A 19,604-nucleotide genomic window follows, 5' to 3' on the forward strand; every position below is an offset into this window, starting at 1 on the left:
ACATAAAATGACAAAAATAAACAAGACATTTAATAAGTTAACAACATAAAAAGGAAATAACACATTTAATAACATTTCCAAAACACATTTAACCTCAAATAACTATTTAAACACATTTTTTTTTTATTTGTACCAGAATAACCTAGAACATATCACTCTTTAGTCCAGCTTAAGGTCTCAGGTCATTGCTTATTTTGAGGCACACCTACACCTGTGATATCACACTTCTCAGGTATTGGGAGAACAGGTCTCTGTTCCATCTATATAGAGCTCCTATTTGAGCACACATTGAGGGTGTTGGTCCAAGTAATCTCATATACTTGTTGCCCTGGACTTCACTTGTCTCATTGATTAGGATAAAATAGACGAGTTGAAAAAAAAACCCCAACTGTTTAAACACTTACCCTCAACACCAGAATTGGGCTACCTCAACTTCTTCATCTCTAGCAGATGGTCATCTAGATGTTAGGTCCACAGTCTACATAAAACTCTTACGTATTCTATCTGAAACCGTCTATCTCAGATATTCCTAGCCAACCATTGTAGGTCCAGCTGCATCTTAACAAGCCATCTCAGTCAATCCCTCCGTCTACTGGTGTGGTTCCAGCTACCACTCATCTGTGGCTGCAGTTATACCCTGAGATCCACACTGCCTTGTGGTTTAACCCACCCTAAATTTGGCCACACACATACAGATCTTGTTGATCCCTTTGATTGTCCTAAACCTTGTTGGGCAGACATTGCTCTATGTTAAGCCCACAAGGGAACTTTAAGAGTTCTCAAAATTCTATATATCATTAAGAACAGGAAATCACGTTAACTTTGAAGTTTACCGATTGGTCGATTGTCCTGACACCTGAGCCAACTGACCTGTGCAAATTAACCCTTCATATGTCACCAAATTGTCTACTGATCTTGACATGTAGACATCAAATTTATAGGAAACCCTATTTATTTGATCAAAACCTTTTTTTTGTTTATCTTTACTTTTAAACTTCTTTTCAGTTATCTTTACTGTGACTTTAATGCAAACTACATAGTGGAAAAGAAGAATTCAGGTGGCATTCTAGTGATTTAAAAAGGATAACCCTTTCACCCCCATCTGGCATTGTATCTTTGGTGACATTTTTTTTTTATTAACAAACAGATAACTAATGTGCATATGGATTGTACCTAGTTTGCAGATATGGTACATATAGCCTTGTGTATACCAGGTGCAAACGCAGGATTTGTAGATGGGGGTTTCCAAACCATGCCGCCAGTGGGCGGGACCAGCATGCATGGGGACGTAGCTATAATTTTAGACAGTGCTTGGCTGCTCTCCAACTCTTCCTATCCCCATAATATACATGGGCAATGCTGCGTGCTCTCCCTTTTCAAGCAGAGCTGTGAGCAGCGGGAGCAGGGTCCAGCCACCTCAATTATACAGTGCCCCAGACTTGGAGGGGGGTTTCCAGGCACAAGAAAACCCCCCTCTGTTTGCCTATGTATACCTCCATTTAATGTCTCAGATATCTACATCACAAGATATAAAAAATGACCGAGAACAAATACCGGCTTTCTACTAAACAATCACCTGTCTGTCACCAACATTCTTTTGATTCTGTGTTGTCAAGATAAACCAATCACGTGCGCACCATTATATAGAGAAGTAACAAATGCAACGGAAGGGTTTTAAGAATCTCTGTTCCAGATTGTGCTGTCAGATCAGAGCAGTTACATCATCTCTAGGTACCAAGGTGTCACCGCTGGCATCTTTATGGAGGCTGGATTTCCAAATCCAGCCTATCTTTCATAAGACATGCTACTTTAATTATTGCAGGATTTATGAATTGTTGCTCCTATTGATTATTCTACCGCCTATAAATCCTGCTGCTTTATAAAAGAAGTGACCTTCTGTAGAGCGGATTCCGGAGAGTCAATTAACGGAAGCCCTCGGGATAAATATCTTGCTATCTGGGTTTCTATGTGTGTGTTGTTGTTGCTCTTGTAAAACCAGTTCCTTTGGCAGACACGGCGTCTGGAGGGCTTGCTCCTCTCTTTTAGATTACCACATGGAATAATCGTGCAAGGGGGACATAATTCACCCTTCAATACATTTAATTTTGCAGAAGTCCCGCAGCACTGCAAATGCGCCTGTGAGTACTGTATTGATAGGTATTGCTTTCTTTAGTAATATACAAAAGAACGTGACAGTCACACAAACCGGGTACCTGAAAACTAGTGCACAGGTGTTATAACCCGTGATAGCCAATCAGATTCTTTTATTTTTGTAGTATGGTTTAGATAATGACAGCAAATATATAATTGACTGCTCCGAGTTACAGCACTTATTTTGCAGTAACCTGTGAATACGTTTTTATTAATATCCAACACCTAGGTAGTTAAAACATAAAGGGCGTCATTTACACCTGGGCATATATAAATTTTTATTGTGCAACTATACGCATTTCTGTACAGTACTGTGCATCAAAATGCATCCATGTATAGATCAGTGTATCTCTTAAACTTGCAGTTCCTTAATGCTTCAAAAGGAGGAATGGAGTGGGCAAGCATTGAGCACAGCAAGAGCGTGTAGCGTGTACATTAAAATATAGCACACTCCCTGGAGATGCAATGAAATGATGATAATACCTACTCCCTTTTAGGGTGATAAACTATTAGATTCTTTACACTCATACTAAAGTTGTAGCTATAATCTTTCTATAACTGTCATTCAAACCTACATATACGTGACTAATATGTTGAACTTTGTCACTCCAAATAATTGAGAAGATATAAATATAATTGATAGGGCATAGCAGAATAATACTGAGATTTTAATCACGTTTGCACTATTTTAGCACTATAACACCCCTATTTGCTTTTAAATATTGCGCTTTCATATATACAAACAAGAGTTTGACTCCTTATTTTTAAATGAATTGCTAATAAAGTTTGATTATATTTTTAATTTTATTCTTGGTGAATCGCGTCATTTTGGCCCCGCCCCCATGAAAAAAATTAGCATTTTGTAGCGGGGGGGGGCAGGGCCAAAATGCCGCTCCCTTCCCACCCTCCAACCACGCCCCCCTGCCCGGGATCTCGCGGAATGAAGTTTTAAAAGGTTGGCAAGTATGATTTAGCCATATTAGACATTTATTATAACTTGAATTCAATCCTCCAAAAGATTAACTTCCATTATTTGATGGTTAATTTGCTCTCCGACCAGTTGACAGACTAGCTGACAGCTTCTTCTTTTGCCAGTTCTCCAGTGTACGTGTGTGTGTACAGGTGTGTCTGTGTCTAAGAGTAGCTTGAATAAAGTGTTAACTATTTTTGTTTAGTGCAGTTCTGTAGCCATTGTTGTATCACTATCATTACACTTGCAAATTATGCAATAAGGTTAGGGAACTATTATCATTTAAGCGTTTAATATGCTTTCATGGTACACCCCCCTTCCCACATCTCACTGGAAAAGACAATAATGTTTCACGAAATAAAATCGAGTGCTTGTAAAGCTGTAGGGTGATGCAGTATTTGGGGAAGAGGTAATTGCAGGGGTGGTAGTGGGTGTGTGGCTCCTATCTGGAAATAAATTCTCTTAATCTCTTTCTGCCCTATATTTAACCAAAAACAAAACAAAACCTTTCTCCCAGGATTTTTACAGCTATTCGAAGAAGTCATTTATAATATAATGTTTTGCAAAACCTGAAATCCCACTGGCTGCTTATAAACTACCGGACTGTTTATTTAATCTTTGCCTTCAACAGGGGAAATTCCCAGCAGGCTGCAATAAAATGAGAAGGTTTAGTGTATTGACATGTTTAGAATAACCTGGCATTGAGTGTCAGCACTATGAGAAATGGGAGGGAAAGAGAAACATGCAAGAGAGAGAGGAAAAGAGAGCGGGATGGGGGGAGGGTGCCAAAGAGGGGAGAAAAAACATATGCAGAGAGGATTGGAGAGAGGGACTGAGAAAAGGAGACTGAGTGACAGAGACAGAGCCACGTAGGGGGTCATTCTGTCCAGTGCAGCCTGCTACCGCTGATCCTGTGTTATAATTACAGCTATTGACACAAGTTTCGGATCTGACTGTCCATCATCCTCCGGTTACCTGTAGCTGATTATTACAGCATAGCCGTTAAACAGCACTGATAGCGGAATCTCCATCAAAGCATAAGAGCTCACCGTCAGGACTCAGCAGGAGAGCATGCAGCTATAGTGAAGAGTACCCCTGTATAAGGAGTACCCTTGTGTCCAACAGCAGTGGCGCTGCTAAAGGCTTTTTCTTAGGCCTTAACGCCTCTCCCTATGTGGAATAGATACTTTCTAGTTCTAAGTGGAGCGTTGGACAGTGATGTCCTCACACTGTGCTTCAGTGTTAGAAACATGGTTATAACTGCTATACAGACCATGCAGATTCTTTTACAATTTCAGAGAGTGCAAAATAACCAAGTAACACATTGCATATAATCACAGTGGGGCCCCCAGAGCCTTGGACTCCTAATACACTTGATACCAATATGACTTGTGTTGCTATGACACTGCTTACCACTAGATGGCAACAGCGGTATTGTCCACTGCACTATGTGGCAATGCAGCACCTCAGCACTTTAAACACTGTACCGAAGCCAAAGGCTCAGCATACTGAGGACATGTCAAAATAGCGATGGCACTCTGGGAACCTTCCACCCGATCGCTCAATCAGTTGCAGAAGACGCTGCATTGGGGTTGCAGTGTCATTGTCATGTTGTCACCGTGGAGAACTGATACAAATCTCCCTTGTAATATTTATCTAATGAAAGCTGGCCTTTTAGGTCAATATTATAAATAATATTGAGAAAGAAATGTATGGAATCAGGTCTCATCTGCACCATCTTCTCCCATCTGAAAAATAAGGAAAGAAAAGGAGAAAAAAAGGGAGCTGAACATGGAAAAACGTTGTCCAGCTCTCCCCTTTACTGGTACCTCACAGAATCCCACAGACTCACAGACCTCCCAATTGAAATGTTTAGCCCACATTTTCGTGTGACTAGTTACCAACTAATTCTGTTATATATTGTTTTTTAATATCCCATATTGAACACTTATGAGCTTACTTTAGATGATATTCTTCAGAACAAGCAGTAAACCCTACAAAATAAGATGCCTAATTAAAGGTGTTTCTCAATACGTTTCACCTTCAATAGCGTATGTTGCCATTATTTGCCAATGAATGAAAGCTTGTTATAGTGTAGTTTGCAAAAATCAATTGGGTTTATGTTGTTTATCGGTTTTACCTGAAAACACCAGGGAGGTTAAATAAACTTTGAACATATTTAACCTATTAAAGCCACCATTTTGATCACTTTTTTTACTGATGCATTTCGCCTGCTCATATCTGGTGCCAATTATTACTTTCTATAGGGTTGAGTGATGCCATTACTTCCATTTAAGCCATCACTTTCAATGGAACATATCTATTGAAATTTGAATTACTGACCGAATTATGCAGAGGAAATCCCCTCTGACTCAGCCAGTCCCACACAATCACAGTGAGGGGCATTTTGTGTCATAGGCAGTGGCCAAAAAAGTAAATTTTATCGCTCTTTAACCTCTCCCTTCCCTCCCTGACAACTCTGTTTTGTCAATGCCCCTCCCCAGCGAACTTCCCCTTCATGTTGACACAAATACAGTGGAGAATAGCACTTTGCAGAACAGCAAAGCAAAAGAGAAACTCAAACATTGAGTCACCATAGCTTCTTAGAAATGGCCTATTCTACAGCTAAACCTGATTGGCACAAAATGTCAACGCACCTTCTCTAATCACAGGATGCCATATGGCAGAGGTGCTCAAATCCGTCTTTAAGAGCTACCAACAGGTCATGTTTTCAGAATTTCTGTCTGTAGAACCAGGTGGGATAATCACTGAACCAGAAAAATAGATTAACTGACCTTTTGCATGATTGAAGAAATCCTGAAAACATGAACTGTTGGTAGCTCTTGAGGATTGAGTTGAGCACCTCTGCCATAAGTCCCCTGGTTTGGCTCAAGATCTAAAACTTTTTTACAGAGCTCTGATGTAACCTCCACTTGCTGTAACAATGTAACAATACTCATACACTGTAATTTGTCTATATGTAAAGAAAAATATTTTCTTTGATTAATCTTGTGCTGTTTTCTTGAGGAAAGGGAATGCACTGGACTATTGTCGACTGTCCACTTCAATGTGAGTCTATTAATGTTTAAAAAATACTCTGTTGCTTATGTCTAGAAGAGACATTGGAAAACCAATCATCTACATAATAATATTAGACGATATAAAGGAGATGATCTGAAAAAGATGATCCGCATTCTAACATAAATATTGTAACACCCTGTAGGTAATAATAACTCTTTATTGATGATGACAAATCATAGATATTGGGCATATTCTGACGGTCTTGCAGTGTACAGTAATTAAATATAAAAATAAAAACAATATTGTTAATGCCATTTTCCAAGGATCCTCCAGGGCCACCGCAAAGCTTGGTTTTCAGCCCACATTGAAATACTTTGCGAAGAAATGTTTATGTAGCGATTAATTAAATGGTTCCTACTTAATTACAGAAATACTAAAACCCTGGCAGAATCATGGCCTTTGATGCTTAGGCTGGACATTTCTGTTTTATAACAAGGGATAAAATAGGTTTATTTATTTTTAATGAGAAGAGGGATAGAGAGAACAGGAGAGAGAGGCAGATTTGTAGCAGAGTTTGTAGCAAATATTGACAAGAGTAAAAGCACGTCAAGAGGCAACGTGGGACTCTGTGCTGCTTCTAAAGGCACTATGGAGGAATAAGTTCCTAAACCCCATTGCAAGATGCGTTACAAGATTGTCACCAACGTCCCTAGACTCCATCCGCTTTCTTTCCCAGAGGCCAAGATTGTTCATATGTTTTATATAGAATAATTGAATTGAATTACTATACTGTATTTAGTCTCAATTACTATATAAATAAAAATGGATCGGTTAGATTTTTTTTTTTTAATGATTTGTTTGTTCAAGGTCCTTAACATACAAAAAAAACGCTAGGCAATATATAACAGCGGGAATAACAAAGTCAACATAGATATGACATGTAGTGTATGAAGATGTGGATAAACTAATTAAAGGGACTGTGGTTTTTTTAAGGAGTTTGATATAGAAAAAAGAGAAGAGAGTGAACACGGAGAGAAACTGAAGAGAAGAGGAAAGGAGAAGAGGGGGGAAAAAGGGGTAAAAGGGAAAGAATATATTTGGAGAAGAGGAGTAAGTGGCTTTGCCTAGGCCGCCGGATCGGTTAGATTGACCAGTTCTCAGTTAACTTGATTTTTTCACATGGTTGTTGACATTTTAAACTAGGGGGAAGAAGCCTGGGGAAAGGAGGTAGAACTCGGTGGAGGGTTAGGATTATTAACATCATCATTTATTTATGTAGCACCACTAATTCCAGGACGCTGTGCAGAGAACTCGCTCACGTCACTCCCTGCCCCATTGGGGCTTACAGTCTAAATTCCCTAACATGCACACACACTCACACACTAGAGTCAGTTTAATAGCCTACATACTAGTATGTTTTTGGAGTGTGGGAACTCGGAGCGCCCAGAGGAAACGCAAACACGGGAAGAACATACAAGTTCCACACAGATAAGGCCATGGTTGGGAATTGAACTCATGACCCCAGTGCTGAGAGGCAGAAGTGATAACCACTGAGCCACCGTGGGGCGCCCAGTATAAGGAGATTTGTGAAGCAAAAAGTGTCAGTATGTCAGTCATAACTGGCAGGGACGGGGGCCTTCTCTTGCCAACGTGCTAATTGCCTGGCAATGGGACGCACCTGCCAGCTCCAAGATCTGTGTGTTCCGTTGCCCAGCAACAGGACACACCTGTTATCTCCAAGATCTGTGTGTTCCATTGCCCCCCAACAGGACACACCTGTTATCTCCACGATCTGTGTGTTCCGTTGCCCAACAATGGGACACACCTGTTATCTGCAAGATCTGTGTGTTCCATGGCCCACCAATAGGACACACCTGCCAGCTCCAAGATCTCTGTGTTCCATGACCCACCAATGGGACACACCTGCCAGCTCTAAGATCTGTGTGTTCCGTTGCCCAACAATGGGACACACCTGTTATCTGCAAGATCTGTGTGTTCCATGGCCCACCAATGGGACACACCTGCCAGCTCCAAGATCTCTGTGTTCCATGGCCCACCAATGGGACACACCTGCCAGCTCCAAGATCTGTGTGTTCCGTTGCCCAACAATGGGACACACCTGTTATCTCCAAGATCTGTGTGTTCCATGGCCCACCAACGGGAAGCACCTGCCAGTTCCAAGATCTGTGTGTTCCATGGCCCACCAATGGGACACACCTGCCAGCTCCAAGATCTGTGTGTTCCGTTGCCCAACAATGGGACACACCTGCCAGCTCCAAGATCTGTGTTCCGTTGCCCAGCAACAGGACACACCTGCTAACTCAGATCCGCGTATTCCATTGCTCAGGATGCATCTTCTGTTCTCAGTGTGTCACATTGCTGGGACGCCTCTTATCCCAGCCCCCACTGACAGAGCGAATATTATTATTATTATTATTATTATTATTATTATTTTATATTATTATTAGATTGTGAATATCATGGCTATTGTTATAATTATTGTTTTCTTACTCTACAAAAGATACCGCTTTACCATTTGTCTTGTTACAACAGCACAATATTCATTTATAAAGACCATATAGATCCTCATTGTATAAAAGAAATAAGAGATATAATAATAATTATTATTATTATTATTATTATTATTATTATAATACACATATTAGTAATGAGGAATTGCATGTGAGTAATTGAGCACTTTATCTGAAAAAAAGTCTTTAAAAAAAAAAAAGAAAGAAAGCAAAACAAATTAACTTAATTTCAAAATCGACTTTCCCCAGAGAGATATAAAATAAAATTACACAAAACAATCGCTGCCTCTAATGCAATTTGCAGCTCAGAACGGTATACAGTACATTAATTAATTAATCACCCGTCACAGACAGTAGTGAATTATTTTCTTAATGTGTCACACATTTGCAGGGAATAATAAATAAAACTTGTTTAGGATATGAAGCTGATTAAAAATTTAACAAAACACCAGTTTGTTGCCTCACGATAATGTATGTATTGGAAGTAGATTTCGATTGACCAAAAAAAAAAAATAGAAGCGTCATCTAAATATATTAGTGCTAAATTAAATAAAAATGACCGTTGTAATGCGGTGAATTAGAAAAAAAATGCATGCATTTATAAATATGTATTTGATTTGTGAATACACTAATTGTTTCCAATATGTAAACATTAGCAATTGGCAACATAAATAATATGTGGTCTAAACAAATTATATACCAGGCACGTTTAGGGGGTTGTGCACTGTGAGTTGAAGGGCTGCAATTGTCTAGATTGCGCGGATCACCCCAATATTCTATTGAACATAAATAATATATTGGATGACCACTTTTGTGAAATATTATTAGATATAACTAATGAGTTTCAGGGGCATACATATGATTTTATACAGGGTATGGAATACTATTGTGGTTTCTTACAGGTTCATAATTTAGACTAGGGGGGTTTATTCTTCACCACATTAGTAATCCTTAATAAAAATATTTTTTTCTGAAACTCAAGAAAAGAAAAATTACCTTCATGCCCTCACGTGCCCGCTTACATAGTGGCCACAAAATGCCCTCAGATCCCACAGGTGCTTCGAAACTCCCTAAAGACTTTCTCGCATGCCACTGAGAGCTCCCCACATCCCCCCCTCACTGATAATTAACTAATGACCGCTAAATAATAATTGAATGTCCCTATTTGATAACTAAGGACACTAATTCAAACCACTCTGTCCAGAAAAAGTGTACGTACCTTGTCAGTCAGGATTTATTGTGCCGTTCTCAAAGAGGATAGCGGGAGATCATGTGGTGTTGACTGAACAGCACTCCCTCCGACTCCGGAACGCGGTCTTGTGATGCACCCAAACTCCGCCCACTTTCATGTTATGCCCAGCCCCTATTGCGGAAAGTCCTGCCTAAATAGGGAAAGCTGAAAGTAATGCTGACAGATAAGACAACATGACTTCAGTAATGGAGACAGAAATGTAAAAGACACTTCAGTCTCTAGAGATTCATTAGCTGCTTTTCTTTAACGCATAGTTGCCTACTCTCCTAGAATGTCCGGGAGACGCCCACATTTCTGGGAGACCTTCCGGGCTCCCGGGAGAGCAGGGCAACCTCCCGGTTCTCGCCCCCGCAATAGATAAGTGGTGGGGAACGGGGCTTAATGATGCAAATATTGCGTCATCTTAGCCCTGCCCCCTGTTGTAATTGCCCAAAATTGTGACAATCTTTTAGAGGCTGGGCCAAAATTATGTGATTTGTCAAGTCACGTCCCCACACGTCCACCTCCCCCGGGATCTCCCTGAAGCCAACGAGGAAAAGTTGGCAAGTACATGTTACTCATCGGCCCAGAGTTCCTGAATGGGGGAAAAAAATTGCGAGTGAGCTATTTCATACCATAATTATCTGTTTGTAAGTTTCCACAAAACTCTGCAGCTCCGGACAGTCAGAGATACAAATTGTACTAATATAAATCACACAAAAATAAACAGTACAGACCAGGTTGACAAAGGAGGTGCAGACGTGAGTCAGGGGGCAGAGAGGGCCCTGACCCTGAGAGCTTACAGTCTAGAAGGTATATTGCAGATTGATCACGGCGTTTGTCCTACAAACCTCAGGAGTGTTAACATTTCACCCACACCCTGCCCTGACCGCAGACTGAAATGAATGTTACTGCAGATGTTTCAGCATTAGACCTGGCAGTAAAAATTAGAAACAAACTAAGTTATTAAAGTATTGATTCTGGGGACAATCTGTAAAGCTGCCAGGAAAAGCTTCCAGAGATATATTCTATCACTTGTAACTCCTTCATGGCCGTAATACTCAGCTGGTACTGTGGCAAAGGAACTCAAAGTAACTGTTATGTCTTAAAAAAAAATGAACTCCAATTACATTATTTAAAAATATTAAGTTTTATATTATTATACATTAGAATCATCTGGTTTTTTTGCAAGTTTGCTAAAAAAATAATAATAATATTAATAGAAAACAAAAGTTATTCAATGTTCTATAATATTTGGTTTTCTTGCAATATTTTATTTTGTGGTCATGCCAAGAGAGGGTGAAGGGATATTGCATTCTTATGGAAAATAAATCTATCGTAATATTAGCTTTTCTAGGGGTTTTTTTTATGTAGAAAAGGGTTTGAAGTAGTGAATAGTCTGGTTGGTTTCAACGTTAAAAAATGCATTTTTAAGATAAAACTAGTGATACTTGTTTTCTTTTTGTGATAATATTACAAAAACCCTAAGAGGTTGATTTAATTCAGCCACGTTAGTCTAGGATTAACGCGGCGTTAGTCCAATTACCTTTAATATAGTAGTTAACACAGATTTTTACTCGTGGCCCCGAGAGGTGCGAAGAAAAAGTCAGCGTTAAGATTACCATACTAACGGTAATACCGCACACTTTTACCGTAAGCCCATAGTGCAAATTACATGGTGTGACACTGATTCATTAAGGAGAGCAAAGCAAAAAAGAAGTAAATTTGTTCCTAGACAAAACCATGTTACAATGCAAGGGGTGCAAATTAGTTTATTACTTTTTACATAAGTTAAATACTGACCTTTTTTTCATGTAGCGTGCAAATACTTGATAGCTTTATTTTAAAGTTGATCTAGGACATGCCCTACTCCAACTTTAAACCTGTCCCCACATTTTAAATTTACCTCCCCTCCAATGCAACATGGTTTTGCCGGGGTGCAAAGTTACTAATTCATTTTTGCTTTACCTTTATGAATCAGACCCCACCTGTCTATTTTTGAGCAAGTGCGCTTGTAGCTAACCGAAAAAGGTTTGGCAGATCAGAGGAAACAGAATGGGTTAGTACTCTAGGCGGGCAATAAATTGTGACTCTCCACATGGGGAACATTGTGAGAACCTCCTGCAATACCAGCTACAAATGACAGGTGGCAGTGAACTTTCAACACTGATATCTGCACATTCTTTTTCACTTACTGCAATCAGCACTTTGCACAAGGTCAATTTGGAAGGGCATGGGTTTGTAGACCAAGGTGAAGGTGTGAACAAATTTGGCTGCTTTGGTTTTGTAGAAACACAGATTAAACAACAATCAGACATGTTTTTCCAGTAGCTGGCTGTCTTTATTTTTGCTGGGGGAGGGGGGGAGGGGGGCTTGCTGTTGTTTTCTCATTTGAATCTGAGAAAACAATTAAAGCAAAGTAATAGTAAGAAAAAAACAAAGAGAAATGATCACAAAATAGAAAGCAGGAAAAATGCAGAATGAAATCAACAAAACTCATCTTAAATTAGATGTGCTACATGAAAAAACAGTCAGTATTTAACTTATGTGCAAAACAGAATACTAATTTTCACCCCTTGCATTGTGACATGGTTTTGTCCAGGAGACTGAAATAAAAAGTTTCTTAAATTACGATCCGTAATGAATCAGGCCCCCTATTCCTAACTCTAACCATATAATACTGTCTACATTCGAATTGTTGAACTTATATTGCTGACTTTCTGAATGTGATCTAAATGAATGTCTAATCGTCGACCACATACCTGTATATCACTCACAGGTGAACCACATTTCAGCTTTATATACACACACGGTTTCTTTTTCCATTCCTTCAGGCAAATGCAGCATCAATGGGTACCCAGTCTTTAAAGGTTCACAAATCTTTTCCCTACTATCTACCAACAGCAGTTTCTGCACAATAAGCTAACGCTAATTGTATGCAGTGACAATTGTCAAAACAATTAGTTTCCTTTTCTGCTCCTAGTTACCCAAACACTGAAGATGGCAATGAAAATGTCATCCCTGCATTAATAACAATAACAGTAATTATTCCCTCTGTTGCCGAGAACATTGTGCAATGGTTTTGTTCATTTTGAAAACTATGGTAATTGGCCGGTGCTGAGTCCAGGGATCATCGCAGCAATGTAAAAAAAATAGCAAGAGTGAAGTGAACTTCACCTCATTAAGCCTCATTTTTAAATAAATGTTCTATTAACCAGTCCTGGAAAACGTCCGTGCTAAATTAGCTACCTCAAAAGTAGTCCGGCTTTTAGGAGATGCTTCTGTGTTTTTGCAATCAGGCTACTGCTTTTGCATGTAGCACACAAATACTGGACAGACTTATTTTTATACCGCAATTTTAAGTTGAGATCGGACACACCACCTCCCAATTCTAAATCTGTCCACACTTTTTAAATCCCCACCCCCTCAGTGAAACATGGTTTTGCCAAAGTGCAAGTTTGCCCTTTTTTTTTTTGCTCCCAGATGTTCATTACAGTCATTACTATTAAAATAATTTAATAACATACATATTATTATGGACAATTCCAGACATCTCAGAAGTATTACTCTGATTAGATTAACAATGCTTTCTCTGTATATCATGTCAACTCAATTGCTGCGACCTTTGACCGTCCATATATTAAAGAGGCTTTTCGCCAATATCCCTTAATATAAGTTGCCACCCCTCTCCGATACTTCATCCCATTACCAGGTTGGGATGCTGGACGCTGTGTAACTCACATTATTGGAGGACTTAAGCCTATAAAATAAAGCACCAAAGAACTCTTTCCCTGGCAGAGGCTCTCTATTAGCTACATGTGCAATCCAAAAGTAGAGATCCCCCTTAAAGGGCAACAAATTTTTGGGTAAATCAGTTAAAAATCATTTTGGACTGTATCAACAAAATTAAATGGGTAATAAGATATGCCAGTGGCCAACCATATCTTTGGGCAGGCCCGGGGGGCTTGAAATGCTTAACTACAACTGGCTGCTGGGGAAAGCCAGAAGCCCCAGCTGCAAAAATGTATGGGAGTGAATAGAATATATACCCTGTTGGAGCTGCCATTTTGCTCTCTTCTGATGGGTTTATCATAATTATCATTTTAAGGGGTTTGGGGAATTCTGTTTTGATAAATATGAAATTATAAAGCCCAAAGAATACCATATAGTGAGAAATCCATTTAATATACAGAATTTGAGGAATTATACTGTGCAGTTGGTCAATACGGAGACTGTTATAGAGATAAAAATGTCCAGAATAGATCAGCACTGCACTTATGATAAATATGTTACATTATGTTCATGATCTTCAATCTTGTGACCATCCAAAATATGCGAGAGAGCCAACTGCGCAGAGTCTATGTGGTAGATTTATCAAGACTTCTAAAAAGGAAAAGTGGAGGTGTTGCCCATAGCAACCAATCAGATTCTAGCTCTCATTTATCTAGCGTGTTCTAAAGAATGATAGATAGAGTCTGATTGGTTGCTATGGGCAACACCTCCACTTTTACTTTTTGGGCTTGATAAAACTACCCCTATGTGTTCTTACCACAGCTGACTGTGGCTATTCCAAGGACAGGGTGTTAAAATACTCATTATGTAGACAGTGGGGGCAAATATTTTTGTGGGCTAATTAATCCTCATGAGAATGGAGCCTATTAATTCACAGTGGGCATGTAACCTGTCATGTGATGTAATCTAATTTGTTCCTAGTGCATTTATAGATGGCATTTTTTATAAAGGGGCTGAAAAAAAATGACTTCCTCATGCACAGTGTGCTTTTGAGGGCTACCCTATTGCTATAAGAGGAACAGCTATGAAATAAGCCAAGATGGCAAATACAGGACATGCCAAACACACCAAAATGTTAAGTATCAGCAAATCACTGCTTGATTTTCAAGAAAAAAAAACCCATTTCTCTACTCTGTGTTTTAGTCCACTCACCAGGGACAATTTGTTTCTCTGACAGCTTAAGGAGACCCGATTGGAGTTTTTAACAGCTTGGGGTAAATGTATCAAGCTGAGAGTTTTCCGGCGGGTTTGAAAAGTGGAGATGTTGCCTATAGCAACCAATCAGATTCTAGCTGTCATTTTGCAGATTGTACTAAATAAATGATAGCTAGGATCTGATTGGCTTTTCAAAACCGCTGGAAAACTCTCAGCTTGATACATTTACCCCCTTGTCATTTATACCAAACAAATCTCTACTGGTTTTTCAAAACAGATGTCAGTCAAGGAATCAATTTTGTCAAATAGATTTTTACAAACCCTACAAAGTCTCTGTTTGTATCTTTAGAAGATGCAGAGAAGCCTCTTGTGGCGCTATTTAAAATATAAGGGTATCCTAACTTGTGCGACAGAACGTCACTATCTATGCCAGAGCATCTCCTCTTTTAAAGTCCACCATGCTTGCACCATATGTCACACCTCAGAACTCATTTCCGAAGTGCCACTTTAATCAAGCTTAATGTTTTCATTTTTTTTCATTTAAATGTTGTTATATTTTTGCTTAAAAAGGCAAATGTGAGAGCAAAACTTTGCATAAAAACCCCCATTATACATCAGTCTGACAGCTTGTAGAGATAAATGTCAAAGTTAGGTTCATTTAGAGATGCAAATATATGAGTTGTTAGATAAGACATCTGGCACATAGGAGAGAGGGAGATACATTCTGTGAACAAAAAAGAGAAAATACCAAACTGGATCGTGATAACCAAGTTAATCCAAATGGTTGAATCTATTGGGCAGCACGGTGGCTCAGTGGTTAGCACTTCTGTCTCACAGCACTGGAGTCATGAGTTCAATTCCCGACCATGGCCTTATCTGTGTGGAGTTTGTATGTTCTCCCCATGTTTGCGTGGGTTTCCTTTCGGGTGCTCCAGTTTCCTCCCACACTCCAAAAACATACTGGTAGGTTGCTAACAAATTGACACTAGTCTGTCTGTGTGTGTATGTTAGGGAATTTAGACTGTAAGCTCCAATGGGGCAGGGACTGATGTGAGTGAGTTCTCTGTACAGCGCTGCGGAATCAGTGGCGCTATATAAATAAATGATGATGATCTATTGAGCAGCTCATGGCGATAGCTTCCTACTGCTTGAATACGTTAGTAAGGTAGGTGACTGGTAAGGTAGGTGACTGGTAAGGTAGGCATTTTCAAAAGACCACTAGAAAGGATCTAGCTGGTGGTCATATGTGTGGGGTAGGCTTTCTGGACTGTGAGGTAACTATGTTAAGAACGAAGGACCATTCCTAGGACCAAAGACTAGGTAATGGTGCCTAGAGACCAAATTACAGAACTGCCGAGTTACCGGGCAGGAGCACCACACATGGAACAGATTTAATCTCTTTAGCACCACAAAGCATGTTGGATACAGAGACGAGGGAAGGAGTCTCTTCAATTTTAATGTAATGTGGCCAGTTTAGAATTGTGTGCCCTTCTCTTTTGTTTTCATAGAAAAAAAGAGAGATCATGCTCACATCATTCCAAAGTCTCTTCCATGTGCTATCAGCAATAGATGGCAGTAACTTCATCTTTATATTCTTGAGCTCCATCCAAAACTCGCTCTGCAGAGATGAGAAGTGAATGCAAAATAATTAACCAACTATAACTAACTATAGCTGTGCTTGGAAATAAAAGCAAAATAATTCAGTTCAGAGGGCTTTGGAGCTTATCAGATTTTAGATGTTTCTAGGATGTTATCCCAATAATTATCTTAATTGGCCGGTAGGTTGCGGCAGCAGTGGGATTTCCTGGCCAATGACGGCCTCCCAGGATTTGTTGTGAGGCAATCACATGACACTCACATCCAATCACATGACACTTGCATCCAATCCCATGACACACATGTCCTCTTTGGCCTCGTATGCTCCTCTCCTACCAAGTCTTCTGACCAAACACAACAGATATTACAATTAAACAGGGTGTTTCCAACCCCTTTAAAATGTTATATTTGAACAACAAATCCCATTAAAAAAAGTATAGCAAATAGAACAAATTGTCATAATAAATAATTGTTTACTTCTTCTAAAACCTTGCAATGATCTAAAAGGAAATATTTGCAAACCAATCTGACGTAGATAGAACTACTAGGCCATTGTAACAAATAATTTGCAAACAGAACAATGAGGGATTCTCTCATCTCTACTTAACGTTGATTGCAATTTAGTCTCTGCATTAATAGGTGCTTTCACTGCGTAAATACAGGTCATATATGTTAAGGGATTTTTTTTACATGTGAGAAGCACCCCCCCCAATTCCAATTAATAACAGCAGGTAATTACCCATGTGTCTATACTCATCCATCTTTCTATCCTCTAAATCAATATACATTTCAAGCCGATATTAAATCCTTTCACTTTTATTTGCATGAATTTACTGTGCATCCTCCAGCTCTAATTAAAGCACTGACTACATCTCAATGACTTTAATTACACAGAAAGCTTATCAATAGATATACGAGCGCACATATATGAATGGACAACACATCATATATAATGGGATCTTGCTCATTAGTGGATGTTTATTTATATTTCCCTGCATGTGTACACAAGTAAAGCAACAGTAATCACTTCTAGAGAGCGGAAGAATTCCCGTAAGAATCCCTTCCCACCGCTTGCGGTGCAGGTATTGTAAACAGAATTAAAGGGAAATTATATATGTGAAACACAAGCTCCTCCTATATCAAATAGGACTGAAACAGTCATAGATTTAAACGGGGGACGGTCATTTATCATTTTTTTAGCCATCTACAAACAAGCAATCTACTTGCCCATTTGTCCTATTAGCGATCGGCAAGGTTTGCCACGATGCAAAGGTAAAAATTATCGAAGCACTGTACGCCTTAGATGGCAGGACATACCTATTCCCCTTCAGTAATCCCTAATCAATCCGTAATCAACTTCTCCGGAATTGCATACATGACCTGTAATATGTGATCCTTGTAAACGGACATCATATCTGTGTGTTTTTAATCATTAAATACATTGGTGCTGGCTATTAGTGGCTCATTTCTTGTCCACCCATGTAGATAAATCCACGTAGTGCAAACTAATTTAGCACAGGGACAGTAGTGGAGACAATGAGAGCAAAGCATTTTGTACCAGGTGAAATGGGCCATTTAGAATCAGACAATGGCGTAGCTAGCGACCTCTCTGCTAAAATATGAGCCGTGGTCTCTCCTAACCGGCCTGCAACAACTACATTGCTGTTATATATAGTGTGCAATGGAAGCTGCACAGATGCTACACATTTGCAGAGAGATCTGTACTGCTGGTACCCTCCCCTCCTTGCTCGTACATAACACCTCCTGCTTGTACAGAAATAACTGGTTCATCCTCAACCCCATAATTGTCCCCCATTCCTATGCAGAGGTGTGAGTACCTCTATCATCACAATGGGGCAGGACTGATGTGAATGAGTTCTCTGTACAGCGCTGCAGAATTAGTGGCGCTATATAAATAAATGGTAATAATAATAATAATAATTATATTTGGTTCTCCATCTGCCATTTATAGATAGGCTACACCACTATGCGCCGGGGAGACTTTCATATGTCTTGCAAGACCACTCCATCTGTCGCTGGTCTGTCCGGTCTCCTTAGCCTGGTCACCTGTCTTCTGTCTGGCATTGCGGTGGCTCCCAGACACTGATAGGCTGGGAGCATAAAGTGCGGTGACATCATCACGGCACGGTCCGCTCCCTGTCTACCAGTGTCTGCGAGCATCGCGGAGGGAAGGTCACTGAACTAGAGCATTTATATGGGGAAGGGGGGCCCAGAGCATGTACTGATATGAGGGAGGGAGAGGCATGCACTCTGATAAGGGAGGGAGCAGCATGTTCTGTGATGAGAAGTGGCATGTACTGTAATGAGGGGGGGGCATGTGTAGTGTATAGAGGGAGGGGGACGTGTACATCGAAGAAGAAGGGGGACATGTACATCGAAGAAGGGAGACATGTACATCAAAGAGAGAGGGGGACATGTACATCGAAGAAGAAGGGGGACATATACATTGAAGAGAGAGGGGGACATGTACATCGAAGAAGGAGGGGGACATGTACATTGAAGAAGGAGGGGTACATGTACATCGAAGAGAGAGGGGGACATGTACATCGAAGAAGGGAGACATGTACATCGAAGAAGAAGGGAGACATGTACATTGAAGAAGAAGGGGGACATGTATATCAAAGAAGGGAGACATGTACATCGAAGAAGGAGGGGGACATGTACATCGAAGAGAGAGGGGGACATGTACATCGAAGAGAGAGGGGGACATGTACATCAAAGAGGGAGGGGGACATGTACATCGAAGAGAGAGGGGGACATGTACATCGAAGAGAGAGGGGGACATGTACATCAAAGAGGGAGGGGGACATGTACATCAAAGAGGGAGGGGGACATGTACATCGAAGAGGGAGGGGGACATGTACATCAAAGAGGGAGGGGGACATGTACATCAAAGAGGGAAGGGCACATGTACATCAAAGAGGGAGGGGGACATGTACATCGAAGAGAGAGGGGGACATGTACATCGAAGAAGGAGGGGGACATGTACATCGAAGAGAGAGGGGGACATGTACATCGAAGAGAGAGGGGGACATGTACATCAAAGAGGGAGGGGGACATGTACATCAAAGAGGGAGGGGGACATGTACATCGAAGAGGGAGGGGGACATGTACATCAAAGAGGGAGGGGGACATG

Source organism: Mixophyes fleayi, chromosome 10 (assembly GCF_038048845.1).
Source record: "Mixophyes fleayi isolate aMixFle1 chromosome 10, aMixFle1.hap1, whole genome shotgun sequence".
Lineage (NCBI taxonomy): Eukaryota > Metazoa > Chordata > Amphibia > Anura > Limnodynastidae > Mixophyes > Mixophyes fleayi.